A 16,932-nucleotide genomic window follows, 5' to 3' on the forward strand; every position below is an offset into this window, starting at 1 on the left:
ATGGGTGTGAAATCAGATCCTGAAAGGGATCTAGGATCCAAGGTGGAGCCAGAACATGAGACCAAAGGAAGGGAAACCATAGCTGGTGAGGCCAGAATAGGGCAATGAGGATCCCCTTGCTCCCCAGTTGACAAGCTTTCTGCAGAAACCTTGGGATGAGTGGGACTGGAGGGTAAGCATACAGAAGACCAGGAGGCCAAGCATGAACTAGAGTGTCTCTGGGGGACTCCCCCGGTGGGGGGGTTCAGAGCGAAAAACCTGCTGCACTTTGCGTTGGAAGGAGATGCGAAAAGATCGCAGCAAGGTTGACCCCATTTGCTGAAGATCTGTTACCCTACTGACGGATTTAGAGACCACTTGTAAGGCATCAGAATGGTCCAATTTAGCCTGTCTGCTAAAATGCTGGACCGTCCCAGAATGTACTTTGTGATAAGAATGCGACCGGTGGAGATTGCCCATTCCCACACTCTTATGGCGTCGTGAAAAAGGGTAAGATCTGGACCCTCCCTGTTTGCTGATGTACCAGACTACCGACATGTTGTCTGACTGAATAGCAATCATCCCCAGAGGAAGAGAGGCATGAAGGGCCTGCAATGCTAGAAAGACTGCCCTCATCTCTAGGACACTGATATACAAACTGGTCTCCATGGGGGACCACAGGCCTTGGACTGTCCTGCCTGAACAATGCCCCCACCCCCACACAAGTTGGGAGGCATCCGTTGTCACTGTGGCTTGGGCCAGGGCTGGAACGAAGGGTTGTCCCTCCAAAATGTCTGGAGAGCTCATCCACCATATTTGGGACGACCGACACACTTGACTTAGGTGGATAGGATAGGTTAGTGGTAAATCCAACAGGGACCACTGAACCACCAAAGTCCACTGAAGAATCTGCATGTGTAGTCGGGCGGAAGCACTTTACATAATCGAAATACTGAAATCTCGAATGTCATATGGTCGAGACCATATGATCGACATTTCAGTACATCGAATATGTAAAGTTTTAAAAAATAACACTTTACTTACCTTAAAATGTTACGTGCACACAGAGGCAAGGCTTCTTGTATGCTCTGTGTGTACGTAATGTTGTTATCTTTTTTGTGGTGTTGACAGGAAGTGGGAAATCTCCCATTTTGCTCTTCCGCATACAGCGCAATATGGGAGATTTCCCTTTTCCCCACTGTAGCGTGATCTCGGAGTTGGTATATTTAAGTACGGGGGGTGTGGGGGGCACAGCCCCCCACATGGGGGGTGCAGGGGGGCAAAGCTCCCCTGCAAAAGCAATGTTTGACTTTTTTTTTTTGCGTTTCATTTTAGAAGTTAGAGTTTCCAAAACTCGATCTTTTGGTCTCGACCATATAAGGTTCGAGATTTTGGGAATTCGATCTTCTAAAGTGAATCCGTAGTTGGGCACATGGAAGGAGAGTTAAGGTCGCCGCCATCGAGCCTAGGGCCCTCAATGCAGATTACGCTGTCGGGAGATGAGAATGGTAAATTAGGGAGACATGCATCCTGAGGTTTAGAACTCTCTCCAAGGTCAGGAACACTTTGCCCTGGAGTACGTCTATCCTGGCACCAATGTAGTCAATCACCTGTATAGGCTCTAGTAGAGATTTGGATGTGTTGATTGCGATACCCAAACTCAGGGCAAGTGTCAGAAAGTAGTCCCTGCTTTGTGAAAATATATGCCTAGTGGGAGCAGTGAACAGCCAGTCGTCCAGGTATGGATAGACTTGAATCCCATGAAGCCTCAGGTGAGCCGCTACCACCCCCATCACTTTGGTAAACACCCTGGGAGCTGTGGTGAGACAAAAGGGTAGGGCTCGAAATTGGTAATGATTGGCTCCTAGCCAGAAGAGGAGGAACCTCCTATGAGCCTCTGTGCATCTTTATGTGATAGTAAGCATCCTGGACACCTAACGAGCACATCATGTCACTCTCTTGCAGGTATGGCATGATGGACTGTAGTGTGACCATCCGGAACTTTTCTTTGGCCACTGATAGGTTCAGGGTAGAGAGGTCCAGAATGGGCCTTAAGTCCCCCATTTTCTTTGGCATCAAAAAGAACCTGGAGTAGAAGCCCGATATGGACTGATCGGGGGGGGGGGCAGTTTCAATGGCTCATTTTCCTAGCAGCTTGGAAATTTCCTGTGCTGCTGCCTCCCTTTGCGTGGGTAGAATGTCCGGGAGGTGTTTGGGAGGGGTTGGAGAACCCACAAAAGGGACAGAATATCCTCTGGATATGATTTGCAGCACCCAACGGTCCGTTGTTATGGACTCCAAGGCCGCTGGGTGCAAGGACAATCATCCCTCGACTGCCTCCAGAGTAGAGCAGTCGGCCAACTCCTCAGGGTTGCTGCCCAGGTCTATCCGAGAAAGGTCCTTGAGACCCAAGGTTTCACAGACCCCCTCGGCCTCTGGGCTGGTGTCCATTCTGTCCCCCTCTGCCTCTGGGGGAAGAAGAGCCCTGAGTGTCCCAGGAATACTGAGACTTCCAAAACCACATCTTCTTTTGCCCCCTCTGGTTCTGGGAAAAGGACCTTTGAGGGTTAGAGAAGTGGACCCCGATGGCAGACAGTGTCTTCCCGTCCTTCTCACTCTGGACTAGCGTCTCCTTGATGGTCTTACCGAACAGAGTCGAGCCGTCATAATGGGCATTGGCAAAGAACGCCTTAAAGGGTTCGGTAAACTGGCACAACCTGAGCCAGGCGTTACGCCTCATGGACACGCAGGACCCAGCTGCCCTAGCTGCTCCTTCCATTGTATGGGAGAGGAGTCACATGGACGTATTCGATACTGCTCTCAAAGTGGCCATTTTCACGGAGAACAAAGCCTTGCCCTCCTGCGACATGGACTTTGGTGGAGACTCCTCCAGCTCCTTCACCAGGTCGCGCTGGAGTCTCATGACATGGGCCAAGTAGTTCAGCGCCCTTATTAAAAAGGTAGCAGAAGCATACACCCGCTTCCCTAGCCAGTCCATCATAGGTTCATAGGTAGGTACTAAGCTATCTGCCCAAAGGCATTTATAAGCCTAGCCGGAATGTGTTGGCTTTTGCCCCCCCCTGTACCTCTGTCCAGCAGAGCCATTGAAGTGATCCTTGGGGTAAACTTTGTTTCCCATCCACTCGTCAAGGTTTCTCTTGAAGAGGGTTAGCGAGAAGCTCTGCCTAATGTAGATTGGAATCTTGTTCCAGAGCATGGGAAGTCTCTGGGACAGGAATCTATCCATCCAGCACATCCTATTTACTGCTGTGGTGAGGTTTAGATCCCTAGAGCGTGTGGCTTGAGGGGATATGGTTTTCTTTAGGTGGAGCATGTCCATCAATTCTGGGTTGGACATGGCCTTGTACGTCAGGCAGAGATCACCTCTGAGTAGGTGGTATGCAACAGAGTACAGCTGGAGTTTCTTCAGTCGAGCTGCATAGGGCATCTGCTTGAGGCCAGTGATCCTCTTGGTGAGGTACTTCTGTGGTCTTTCCAGTTGTTGCAGGTGTCTTGTAAGGTACAGCCCAAATGGGGCATTGTACTTTATGATGGGTCTGATGAGTGATGCGTAGAGGGGTCCAATGACCTCTTTCGATCTGGATGCAAACCCTTTTGTGATTAGGTGGGCTGCACAGAGGGATTTTCTAACCACTTTGTAAATGTGATTATCAAAGGAGAGAGGTTACTATCTACTTGGGTCCTCAGAACCCTTATTACGTCTTCCGTATTTAGGGGGCTACCACCTATGTAGTAGTTTGTGGGTACTTTGTTTTTTCCAAAGGGGATGACTATGCACTTTTTGGCATTTAGCTTGATGCCGTGGTTTTGACACCAGGTATCCTGTGGTGTCCTGTCTCAGTGAGACCCTTTTGGAGGATGTTTGTGTCAGCCAGAAAGTCAATTATAGCCCCTAGTTTGCAGTTGTCTGCGAACTTGGTCAGCCATAGTCCTCCTGTGCTTGCCTGTACCTCTGAGAAGTATATGCCAAATAGGAGGGGTCCTAGGACTGAGCCCTGGGGAACGCCACTTGTAACCAGTTTAGAGTCAGACCTCGCTCCTGTAACTCTTACCATGTGTGTTCTATCCGTGAGCTTGTTGGCAACCCATCTTGTGACGTAGGGGTTTATGTTCAGGCTAGTGAGCTTGTCTATAATACCTGAGTGGGGAATGGTGTCGAAGGCCTTTGCGAGGTCTAGGTAGGCTGTGTGGACCTCCTTTCCCTCGTTCATAGCCTTCGTAACTGTCTCAAAGAAGTCCACCGGGTTTAGGAGGCAGGATCTGCCCTTAAAGCCGAACTGGGTAGGGTCCAGTGTTTGGAGGTTTCCTATGTCTCTGTTAATGAGATCCATGATGATGCGCTCCATAGCTTTGCAGACCAAGCTAGTCAGGCTTATAGGGCGATAGTTCCCGGGGTCTACTGTGGCTCCACCTTTGTGCTGTGCACTACTCTGTGGGAACGTAGCCTGTGGAGAGGCTGAGTTTAAACAGTGTGTTGAGGTGAGGGGTTAGTTCATCTTTGAGCTCGTGTAGGACGCAGCCTGGGACACCGTCCAATCCCATTGATGCTGTGTTTTTGGCTTTGGAGAGGGCTGTTTTAACCTGAGTGTCTGTGATTTCAGGGGCACTACATTCTTCTGGTATAGTTATGTGCCCTTTTGGGGGTGACAGGGGGGTGGAGTTTGCACTGAACCTGTCTGCCAGGATGTTGGGTATATCGGTCGGTTCAGTGTATTTTGTGCCATTCTGCACTAACTCTGAGCAGATCTGAGAATTGCCACTTAGATTCTTGACATAGCTAAAGAATGCTTTGTGGTTACCTTTGGAGTCCATGGCAATTTTTCTTTCGAAGCTAGCCTTGGGATGATTTTATGAGGGAACGTAGTTTCTTGCTGATACTGATCAGGGATGTCTTCCCTTCTTGGGATGTTACTCTTTTCTGTTCTAGTTTCCCCCTTCTATTGTACAGCTTGTTTATGGCAGGGGTCCACCAGACTGGTTTCCTTTTCTTGGAGGAGTGAGTCTTCCTTTTGTTTGGGATAGCATGATACATGCATTCTTGTAGGTGCCCGTAGAGTGCATTAGTAAAGGATTCTGCAGCTTGGACAGCGTTATCCTTTAGCATGGGGGCTTTGGAAAGTACAGTTGTGTACACTTACCATAAATGTAGATGTTAGAGTGTATTCACTGTTGCAGTCATTACATTTGGGTAATCTGCTGGCAGGTTGCCCTCAGTTGGCTTGATTAACAAAGTCTTGGGTCCTGCGTCCGTTGCTGTCCCTTCTTCCATGACGTCAAGTCGTCAGGGGTATAAAACATGCAGCCAACGCCATTACAACAGTTTTTCTTGCCCCAGATGTCAGGTGCCCCCCAAATAGGGAGCCAAATATTTAAGTAATTAAAAACACAAAAATATATATCTCCAAACTAAAGCAAATACACCAAAAAGGCTTTTAAGCATAGTAAAGGAAAGTATAAGTATAGAAAGAGAAAAAACAGGGGGTTGGAGGGAGGGTAACCAGGACTGCAACAGTGAATACACTCGAACATCTACATTTATGGTAAGTGTACACAACTGTACTATGTTCTTCGTGAGTCACTATTGCAGTCATTACATTTGGGTAGATTCCCAAAGCTATGGTTGGAAGGATGGATTTATACAGCATTAGGACCAGCTATAAGGCCCTGCAGGACAGCAGTGGCAAAGCCAGCTCTGGATTTAGAGAAGAAAGGTAAATGGTAATGTTTGGTGAACGTATGAACTGAGCTCCAGGTAGCAGCTTCTAGAATGTCTCTGGTAGGAACACCTCTGAGAAAGGCTGTAGAAGTAGATGCAGCCCTGGTGGAATGAGATCTGATCCCCTGGGGGATAGCTTTACCATGGGGCATATAGTAAAAACAAATACAATGGCTTATCCATTTGAAAACAGTCTGCTTTGAAATAGCCTTTCCCAGTGTCCCTGCAGCAAATGTCACCAGTAGTTGATCAGATTTTCTTAGTGATTTTGTCCTAAGTAAAATCTAAGCGGTCTGTGTACATCCAATGAATGCAGAATCCGCTCCCCCCTTGTTCTGTGGATTGGGAAAGAAAGTTGGCAAATGAATGGTTTGATTAAGAGCCACACTGGATACCACCTTAGGCATGAAGGATGGATTGGTCCTGAGAGACACCCTGTCCGCATGAAAAATAATGAAAGGTTCCACTGCCATAAGAGCCTGTAATTCAGAAATCCTTCATGCTGACGTGACTGCTAAAAGGAAAGCTGTTTTCCAAGAGAGAAATTTTAATTCTGCAGTAGCAGCTGGCTTGAAAGAAGGAAGAGTACGTTTTTCCAATACAAAGTTGAGGTCCCAGACAGGGGTTGGAGCTCTCCTGGGTGGTCTTAAATTTTTGGCCCCTCTGAAATACTGATTTAGCAGAGGATGAGAGAAGAGGGGAGGCTCTGTGTTGTAATGAGCTTAAATGGCTGAGGTATGGATTTTTATGGAAGAAAAGGACAGGCCCTTGGTGAAGCATCTCAGTAAAGTATTGTAAAATCTGAGGAATATTGGGCACTGCTGTGCTTATCCCTTGTGATTGATTCCAGGCACAAAATCTTTTCCATTTGTCAGCATAAGATTTTCTAGTACTAGGCCTTCTTGCCTCCAAAATGACATCCATCACAGGTTTGCTGAGGGATGCTAAGGGTGAATTTAGGTGATTAGCCACACTGCAAGATTCAAAGTTTGGAAATGAGTGTGCAGCATTTGGTTGTTCTGCTGAGACAGTAAGTAAGGTGTCTGAGGAAGGTGGAAGGTGTGAGACATTGCGCAGGAGTCTAGAGCAATCAAAATCATTTTTGGTTTGCCCTGTTTGACTTTTAGTAGAACTTTGGAGAACAGAGGCAGAGGGAGAAAAGCACAGACTGATAGGTTTTTCCAGCTGAATGATAGAGCATCCACTTTCCAGGCTTTTTTTGTGATGAATTCTTGTGCAGAATTTGTCCAACTGATAGTTCTGGGGTGAGGCAAAAAGATCTATGTCTGGACTCCCCCATTTGTGTGTCAACATGTTGAAAATCCGTGGTTCCAGTTTCCATTCGTGTGGGTCCATGAGATTTCTGCTTAGTTTGTCTGCCAGAGTATTCAGCTTTCCTGGCAGGAATTGAGCTTGTAGCTGTATTTGATAGGTCAAGGCCGTGTTCCACAATGCCATGGCTAGTCTGCAAAGGGGGTAGGAGTGTGTACCCCCTTGCTTGTTTATGTACCACATAACTGTGGTGTTGTCCGTCTTTATCATTAATTGTCCTGGATGAAGGTAGTCCTTGAAGGCTGTCAGAGCATTCTGCACAGCTAGCATCTCTTTTTGATTGATATGAAGGTGCATTTGATTTGGGCTCCATTTGCCCTGAATGCACTTCCCTGCCAGATGAGCCCCCCAAGCATAGTCTGATGCGTCTGTAGTTATTTGGGCGGCAGGGGGTGGAGTGAATGGCAGTCCCTTGTTTTGGTGGTAGGCCTCTGCCCACCACAGGAACTCTAGTTGCAGGCAAGGTATGATAGGAATCATTGTTTCCAGGCTGTGATAGTGTTGACTCCATAAACTTTTTAAGTACCACTTAAGTTTCCTCATATGCAGTCTTGCATATGGAATTAGAAGAATGCAGGAGGCCATGAACCCCAAGGCTTGCAGAATTTGTCTTGCAGATAGCAGGGTTTTTGTGGACACCTGTTTGAAGTAAGTTACCAAATGAATTTGCTTTTCTGGCGTAAGGTAAGCCATCTGGGCAGTTGTATTCAAGCTTGCACCCAGGAATGTAATTTTGTGAGAGGCTACCAGTTGTGATTTATTTTTGTTTATAGTGTATCCCGGACAAGTTAGAACCCTTTTTATAAATGCCAGATGTTTTAGAAGAATGTCCCTGTTTTCTGCCTGAATTAGACAATCGTACTGGAGCCAGGCACTTTGTGAAGACCCTGAGCGCAGTGGATAAGCCAAAGGGCAGTGCAGAGAACTGGTAATGCAAGTAGCCTGCTTTGAAGCAGAGGTATCTTCTTCAAGATTCCCTGATTGGGATTATGCAGGTATGCCTCAAGTCTAGAGTTACCAACAGGCATCTTTGCCTAGCATAGGAAGTAACTGTTGAAGAGTCAGCATCTTGAATTTTGGAATGTCCAGAAATGTGTTTAGAGTAGTTAAGTCCAGAATTGGACACCATGATTTGTCTTTTCTGGGTACCAGGAAAAGTCTTGAATAGAAACCTTGTCCCTTTTCCTCTTCTGGTACCGGTTGAATAGCCCCCATGTTCATGAGGGACAGTACTTGTTTCTGGGCCTCTGCCCACTGATTTGGGGGCAGGTCTGGCCATCCATTTGGGACTGGCAACGTGTGGAAATGAAATCTGTATCCCTGGGATACTATATTTAAAACCCATTTGTCCTGGGTTATAAGTTGCCAGTTTCTTGCATTAGGTGCCAGATTTCCCCCCAAAAGGGCAGCCTAAAGGGAAGTGTTTGTAAGTGTAAAGGGAAGTCACTGAGACTGCTTACCATAGGGAGGTGCCTTGTTGTTTCCAGGCTTGGAGGAGGAGGCACTCCATTGTTTTGTTCTAAAAGTCCCTTGTGACTGAGACCTGGAGCCTTTGGAATGTCTAGGTTTGACTTGCGTGTCTCTCGAAGGAACTGGAAAGGGCCAGTTCTTAGTAGGCCAGTGCCTACTAAATCCTGGAGGTTGCACTTGTAAGTAATCTTTCACAGTTTGCATAGATTTAGCTTTATCTTCCATCTTTTTTAAAACTTCTTCAGTCTTATTACTAAATTGACGGTCCTGTTGTAAAGGAGCATCTAACAATTTTGCTTTAACATGATCAGGCAAAGTTTGCTCTTTTAGCCAAGCATACCTTCTTAGCACAGACCCAGTTACAGCAGCCCTGCAAGAGGACTCCAAAGAATCAAAACCACATTGCAAAGTATGTTTTCCAACTTGTTCAGCTGAATGCAATAAATCCTGTAAATCTTTACTTTCCACACAGTCAGAAATTAACATCATTTTCTGTTTAAGCAGCCTCATGATATGCTGTTGATATTTAAGCATATGAAACTGACAGTTTAAAGCCCTGATTGCCAAGGTTGCAGAAGTATAAACCTTCTTACCCCATCTATCCAGCTCCCTGGAATCTCTATCAGAAGGGGTAGGATTTTTAGCAGTAGAGGCCTTAATGCCCTTGGGACCCTGAGAAATGGTTTCGGGATCTGCAATAGAATTTTTTAAAAGGAATTTGTGGGAGTCAGGAACCCTATAGTATCTGTCTGGCTTACAAGGAGCCGGAGGCAGAGAATCAGGTGCCATACTAGATTCTGAAAAAAACATCAACAATGTCTAGAACAGGAGGTATAGCCAAAGGCCTATGCTGAGGAAGAAGAAGAAAATCCCTAAGTCTTTTTAGATTCAGAGAAATCCTGACTTTCCCAGTGGAAATGTTCCCTTAAAGTATGTAAAGTTTCCCCAAAAGAAAAATCCTCAGGGGGAGAAGCAGAAGGAATGAAATCTTCTGCATCAGAGTCCTCATAAGTTTGTATAGACAAATCCTGTTCATTAGAAGAGTCAGAAGAAATAGAATCCTGTTCAGAAGATTCATAATCAAAGTCTTGCCTACGCCTCTTAGAAGGGTGGTGGTGGTGGTGGTGGGGGGGGGGGGGTTGGCTATCCCTGATCAGAGTAATTAAATCTTCAGCCATTTTGATCATCTGTTTTTTAAGCATAGGGGCCTGCACATGTGGCCCAGGCGTCGTTTTTTTTTAGACACAGATTTTGATTTTGGCCTTAATTTTGAAGATGGCGGCGGTTTAATATACAAATCTGTAGGCCTGAATACACCCTCAGAAGCCATTGACTGCACAGCGGCTCCGGACCCATCTAAGGTAGAGACATCCGCGGGTTCCATAATTGAAGCATCTTGAGGCATACCGGACTCCGAATGGGTCTCAGTAGAGGCCTACGAATCAGAAATAGTGGGTATCAAGGGCTGCAAAAGCGCCTCACTGAGTACCGGCGAACTGGCGACTAGCTTAGTAGAAGCGTCGTTGTCAGTTTTGGACCTCAACGACCTGTCTCTGTCTTTTTCTTTGCATTTTTTAGGTATTCCAGCAGTCGGATTGATAACCGACAACATTTCTGGATAATTAAATCATGAGCCAAAATATTTAGAAGCAAAAATATACACACGTTTGATAGTGCGTTGATTAAATTTAGCACAAAATCGACAGCAAGGTATGTTGTGGTCAGGGCCTAGGCAAGGAATACAGTACACATGAAAATCCTTATGAGGTATTTGCTTCCCACAAGTAATGCAATTATTAACTTTTACTGACATCGGTAAGGAGCAAGAAAAAGTTTCCCCAACGGGGTACGGAGCTTTTTAGTTGAAGACTTCGGTTCTGAAACTCAAACGAAAATTTCAGGAGTCGGCCGACTGGCACTTGCAAACTGCTTTTGCTTTGGGCACCGTGCGGCAAGAAAGACTGATGTAATGGCGTCGGCTGCATGTTTTATACCCCTGACGACCTGACGTCATGGAAGAAGAGACTGCAACTGACACAGGACCCAAGACTTTGTTAATCAGGCCAACTGAAGACAACCTGCCAGCAGATTACCCAAATGTAATGACTGCAACAGTGAAACACGAAGAACATCTTCCCAACAGGGTCTTAAGTAACGTGAAGTTTGCTTTTGAAAAGTTTTTCACGGTAGTTTCTTTGACCGGGGGTGGTGGCGGAATGTGGATCTCCAGAGTGATTAGTTTATGGTCAGATCTAACCAGCGAGGGGCTGACTTCCAGTGTGGAACACTGGTCGCCCATGTTGGTGATGACCAGGTCCAATATGTTGTCGCCTCTGGTGAGGGTGTTGACCAGTTGATCCAGGGTGTTTGAGTTTATAAATTCTAGGAAATGTTGGGCAAGGGAGTTTGTACTTGAGTAGTTCCCCCAGTTAATGTTTGGGTAACTGAAATCACCCAATATCAGGGTGTTTGGTAGGACCTTTATGTTTCCCAGTGTTTCCAGGAATGTGGAGTGGGGGTCCTAGGACATGGTGGGTGATCTGTAGAAGGCTATAATTTGAATAGCAGTTTTGCCTGTTGTTAGTTGCACGTGGATGATCTCTGAAGCATCGTGTAGTGCCACTAACCTGGAGGTGTGGGTATCCTTGATGAATATGGATACTCCCCCGCCTTTTGTATTTCGGTCAAGGTTTTGTGGCCGAAATGTATGGTATGAGTTGTAGCCTGGTAGTGCTGGGGTGCTCTCTGGAGCCTTAAACCAGGTTTCTGTTACTGCACATATATCGATTTTCTCCATACTGAGGAGTGCTTCGAGTGCGTGCATTCTGAGGTTTAGACTTCAGGCACTGAGTAGCATGACCCTCCGTTTTCTGTTACTTGTGCTATTTACAGTGGTGGGTTTGTCTTTTGAGTCTTGCCTAAAAAAGGCACTATGGGGGTGGCAAGAGCTTGGCCAGTATTCGAAAACCTAAGGGTGACAGGTGCAAGCAGTCTCTAGCAAAGCAGTGTGGCTTGTCGAGCATGTCATCCCAGGCAGACAGACACTGGATCCCCTTTGAATGACACCAGAAGCTTAGCCAATTGTTGAAATTGATAATTTTTTCTCTATACCATGGTATCATTCTTCGTGAGGGCAGGGTGCTACTCAGGGTCATACTGGCCTGGGCTACGTGATCAGAGAGCTCCTCCATATCTCTTTTCATGTAGTTCAGGGAGGTACGGCTCAGGTCATTCACACCAACATGGACAATGACAGAGTCATATTTATACTTGCTCTGGAGTTACCCGAGTGCTTGTGTTATGTGGCGGATCCTAGCACCACACAGGCAGCTAACAGTAACCTTCTCCTTGTTCAGCCTAGTGAGTGGGACGACAGTGTACCTGACTATAGAGTCACCTATTACTAGGGTGTTGGGTATGTTATTTTGCCTTAAGGGCTGTGACTGTGTGGCACACTGGTTTTGTGAAGTATGTGTTTCATGGTTTGTGTTGGGGGGTGGAGGTTGCTTGGATGTCTACTTTGGAGGTCATCCAAGACTCTTGGTCAGGAGAGTGGACTGAGGAACTTTCCTGACACAGTTCCCTCTTCGTGGCTGTTGCTATCACCATGGCATCCACAGGGGAGCCCTTGTTCCAGGAAGGCCTGTCTATAGGGGGACTCAAAACCTTAGCGGGGAGCTTGGGGATCGGCTCCATGGTATCAGGTTCTTTCCACACCCGCAAGGTGATCAAATCCACTAAAGGATCCACGGGACCCAAGACGTAGACGGGCCCGTGTCGAAGGCCTCCAGAAACACAGACTCATCAGAGGAGGGCTTAGGGGCAGACCAACCTCCCCGCTGGCGCAGGATCTCCATGAGGTCTCCAAAGGAGACATTGTCGGTTGGTGACCTTGGGGAGCCATCCCCCTCATCTAAGTCTGTGTCCACGATTATGGACTCAGGGATGTCCAAGTGCCTCCTCTTACACTTATGCTTGCGAGACACATCTCCCGTGGGGTTCTCCGGGGAGTGCTCACAAGCCATCCATTCCTCTGGGGGAACAGTCAGGGGCCCTTCAGGCACGAGCTGCTCCTCTGGAAAGACGACGGAGAACATAGACAGAGCCGAGGGGGTCTGGGTGGAGCCCGACGGGGTGGTCAGGGGCCTCGCTCCGATGGAAAGGACCCGTTCTACCACATCGAACGCAGAAGGAGAGCGGACCTCCTGTGAAGCTAATAAGGAGGCCAGTCTCCCTGGGTCCAATGCGAGAATCGGAGCCAGACCCGAAGTGGCCGGAGCTCCGAGAGAAGAAACCTGGACCGACAACGTCGGAGCTGATGTTAAAGATTTCACTCCCTCGGATTCGACCCCCAGGCTACAGCTCCAAGAGCAGCTTGGATCCGAAATGGTCGGATCAGAGATGCTCCAGACTGCTGCTGGCGTTGATGACGCGAGGACCGTCGGCGCAGACTCCCCGACCAAAGCTAACCTCGGATCCGAGAACTCAGAAGCCGAAGGTCGGATCAGGGAAGGAGTAATAGGCTGAAAAAAGGGAAGCGAGCTACCCCCTCCTGAGGGGGGGGGGGGGCTGGCAAGACCCCCATCTGGATCTGCATATGGATAAAGCGCCTCATCATCTTATCCAGATCCATGTCCGAGAGAGACCGGGTGGACAGAGACGAGGCCACAGACTCCGACCTGGCTGGTTGGGGAGCTGAGGCCCAGGAGACTGGGCGTGCCTCCTCCGGCTCTGGGGAGAACCTCAGAGATCGGAGCCGAGGGGAGTCACGGATTCAAGCAGATTTACTGGGTGACGCGAGGTCCGGAGACCTCTTACTCTTCTCTTTCATACTCGACTCTCTCTCCCGCTCTCTACCACAGGCTTAGAAGCGGGAGTTTGAGTCCCAGCCTGGGGGGGGGCAGAGGCAGCAAAGCAAGAGAGGCAGCCATGGCAGCCGCCATGACTGAAGCCGAGGACAAAGAGGGAGGATCAGAGGCAGAAAGACGCCCCTTAAGGGCCAACTTGGCCATTCTGTCTTTCAAAGCCCAGGGGTTGAACCCTGCACAGATGGCGCAGTCAACATTAAGATGGGCCACACCTAAACAGTACACACAAGAGTGTGGCCATCTGCTGGGGAGAGCTTATAGACACACACTGTGCAGAGCTTAAAAATAAGCTTTTCAGCCATACTAGGGAAAGAAAAGAAAAACTTTCCACTTAAAACTTGAGCACACACCCACTCACCACACACTAAACTGACTAGAAAGGGGGGAGGGGCACACAGACAAACTACACTAACAACTACTACAAGCCAATGAACAGACAAAGCAATTCTTGTGGAAATAGTAGGAAAAATGTGTCACAGCAACCTCCAAAGTAGACAAAAAATTGATTTATTACAATAATCCAAACCAATAGTCAAGCCCGCTTTCATCTTGTAACCCAAGACTTCTTCAGAACAAATTAAAATACATCAATACCATACTTAAATAGTCCCTGGTGAACAATTAAAGTTGATTGTCAATTAAGAACCAAAAATGTAAGGAAGTCCTTGTAACGGCAAAAGTTAAAAATGCTTTTAAATAAATTCAAAATCATCTTATTAATGACATAAAAAATATATAAGAACACTTCCAAATATTGAAATGTGCAATAATACAATATTACAAAACTATGATTCACATTTTATATATTAAATGTCTTATTTAAATGTCTTTTTTGATAAATGTCTTCCAAAGCTTTAATGCCTTGTACTTCAATACTGGCATGATACATGCCTCATTTATACCAGGGGGTGGGTGGAATTTAGTCTAAACTGCCACATTAACTCTTCCCTCTCAACTCTGTTCTTCCAATTCCCTCCCCTCAAGTCACTTCCTACAATTTCTAAAATCCCAAAGTGAAAAGTTTTACATAGTACGTTCCCGTTCAAGTGCCTATATAGGGCATTGTTCTCATCTTCACGTCCAATAGCATAGAGGTATTCATATATCCTCCTACGGAGAGCTCTTTCAGTTTTGCCTACATAGAACTGTTGACAGTTCTGACAAACTGCCACATACACTGACCCCTTAGATCCACAAGAGCCCCTTTTCAATGTAACTTTCCTCCTAGGGGACCCTATACAAATATTTTTAAATAAGACATTTAATATATAAAATGTGAATCATAGTTTTGTAATATTGTATTATTACACATTTAAATATTTAGAAGTGCTCTTATATATTTTTATGTCATTAATAAGATGGTTTTGAATTAATTTAAAAGCATTTTTAACTTTTGCCCTTACAAGGACTTCCTTACATTTTGGCTCTTAATTGACAATCAACTTTAACTGTTCAAATCAAAAATACACTAATCCCAAGCACTCCACGAAGTACTGTCAAGTCACTTCCATACACGTAGCGTAGATAAAACAAGTAAGATAATTTATTTAAGTGTACAATAATAAAATCCACTTTTCGTCAAGCAAATAACTCAACTTCATCAGAAAAGTTAAACAGTTGCCATTATCAAATGCAGCTACCTAAATAAGTTTAAACCCAAATCACATGGATATTACAATTAACTAATCAGTACTTAAAGGGGTATGTATACTAACATACATTTTACTAGTACTGCACCATTATTTAACGTCGGCATTTAGATGTTGGTATAAATATTCACCACTCAACAATAACCATTATGAATAAAAGTGAGAAATGTAGAAATATAAAAATATATAAATAGTTATCTTTATATTTGTGTCTAATGTGTTGAAAGTTTTGTCCTCAACGTTCGACAGCATTTAACTTACTACTCTAAAGTTGACCCTATTCCACTAAAATGGCCTATCAAACTTACACTTACATCCCAAATGGATGGACTAATAATCAGTAAAACATAAATAAGCCATAAAAAGTAACTAATAAAAACCACACAATATGTGTGAACTAAACAACAAAAAACGTGTTTATATAGTTATAAAAAATAAAATCATCAAAATGAAAATGTAAATTAACACAGTCACTTATTAATATACTATATTATAATAAGATAGTAAAAGTAAATGGTGTGAAATATACATTAGTTAGTGGTATAGTAAATGGTACAAATAATGTAATGAGTAATTTGGACAGTATGATGAAAAATATATATATACTTGACCTAGTCCAGGCCCCCATAGGAATCACCTCAGTGAGTACTTAATTTTCCTTGTGATTAACTCTAATTATCTAATTAAATTTTTTAGACGTAGAATACACATTATTGAACTCATTTCATTTATACCTGGGAACTGGCATGCGTTGACTCTCAGTTGCCAAAGAAGTTCACTTCTTTCTAATTTTAATGACTCAGGTCCCCCTCTCCCATCGTTACTCAGTTGTTGAAGTACTCTAAATTTAAACTGATGGTCTTTATGTTCATTTATATGTCTTGCTAATGCATTTTCTAGTTTGTTCTTACTTATACAATATATGTGCTCATATATTCTCTCACCCAGCTTTCTATCAGTTTTACCTATATAGAAAGCTGGGCATACCACGCATTGAGCTAAATAGGCAACCTGTTTGCTATTACAATTGAATCTACCAGTTGTTTTGAACTTTGTGGTACCTATTTTAAAATGTAACCTCATGTCTATATATTTACAAAATCGGCACATACTACATTTGTACATGCCGTCCCTATTGTTATATGGTTTAATGTTACTCTCTAAGATTGCCTTCAGATTACTACCCCTTTTATAGACTATTTTAGGTAAAGGTGGAAATAATGATCTTAAATGACCATCTCTCATCAGGATATCCCAGTTCTTCTGGATGATATCTCCCAGGTGTCCAAGTTGAAGGTATAGATAAAACTATAGGGACTAAATGGTTGTTTCTCTATTCTTACCCAGGGTTTAGATCTAGGACTATTGTTCAATATTGGAGTGTATACACCAATTGACCTTTTATATTGAAGTTCGTACACCGGGGTAGGTGGATAACCCCTCTGTGTAAAAAAGGATCGCAATAGTTTACATTCATCCTCAAAGTCGGTGTCTTTGGAAATCATCCTTGCAGCTCTAACCAGTTGTCCCTTCACTACAGATTTCTTCTGGAATGAAGGATGACAACTGGTATAGTGAAGGAACATATTCGAGTAGGTGTCTTTACGATAAATCCTAGATACATATTTCCTTTCCTGGTAGTCCTTCCTAAGCTCTACGTCCAAATACGCTATGTTGTCTTTACTACAATTAAGCGTGAATCTTAGAAAGTTAGTGCTGGAGTTAAAACCTTCCAGCATTTGTTGGACTTCATCTGGGTTACCATTAAACACGATAAAAATGTAGTCTAAAAAACGAGCATAAAACTGGATTTGTTCTCTGTATCTATAATTCGTTAACACATGTTCTCTTTCCCAGTGAGCCATCACCAGGTTTGCTATACTTGCTCCGCAAGGGG

The 16,932-nt window shown here is 45.0% G+C and overlaps 1 protein-coding gene across 1 annotated transcript in view; it reads right to left on the bottom strand.

The window, feature by feature from the left end:
• Window positions 1-16,932, bottom strand: part of SCML2 (Scm polycomb group protein like 2) — a 2,608,432-nt gene that overhangs the window by 75,564 nt on the left and 2,515,936 nt on the right. The window lies entirely within an intron of this gene.

This window comes from Protopterus annectens, chromosome 5.part1 (assembly GCF_019279795.1).
Source record: "Protopterus annectens isolate FY-2018-M chromosome 5.part1, PAN1.0, whole genome shotgun sequence".
Classification (NCBI taxonomy): domain Eukaryota; kingdom Metazoa; phylum Chordata; order Ceratodontiformes; family Protopteridae; genus Protopterus; species Protopterus annectens.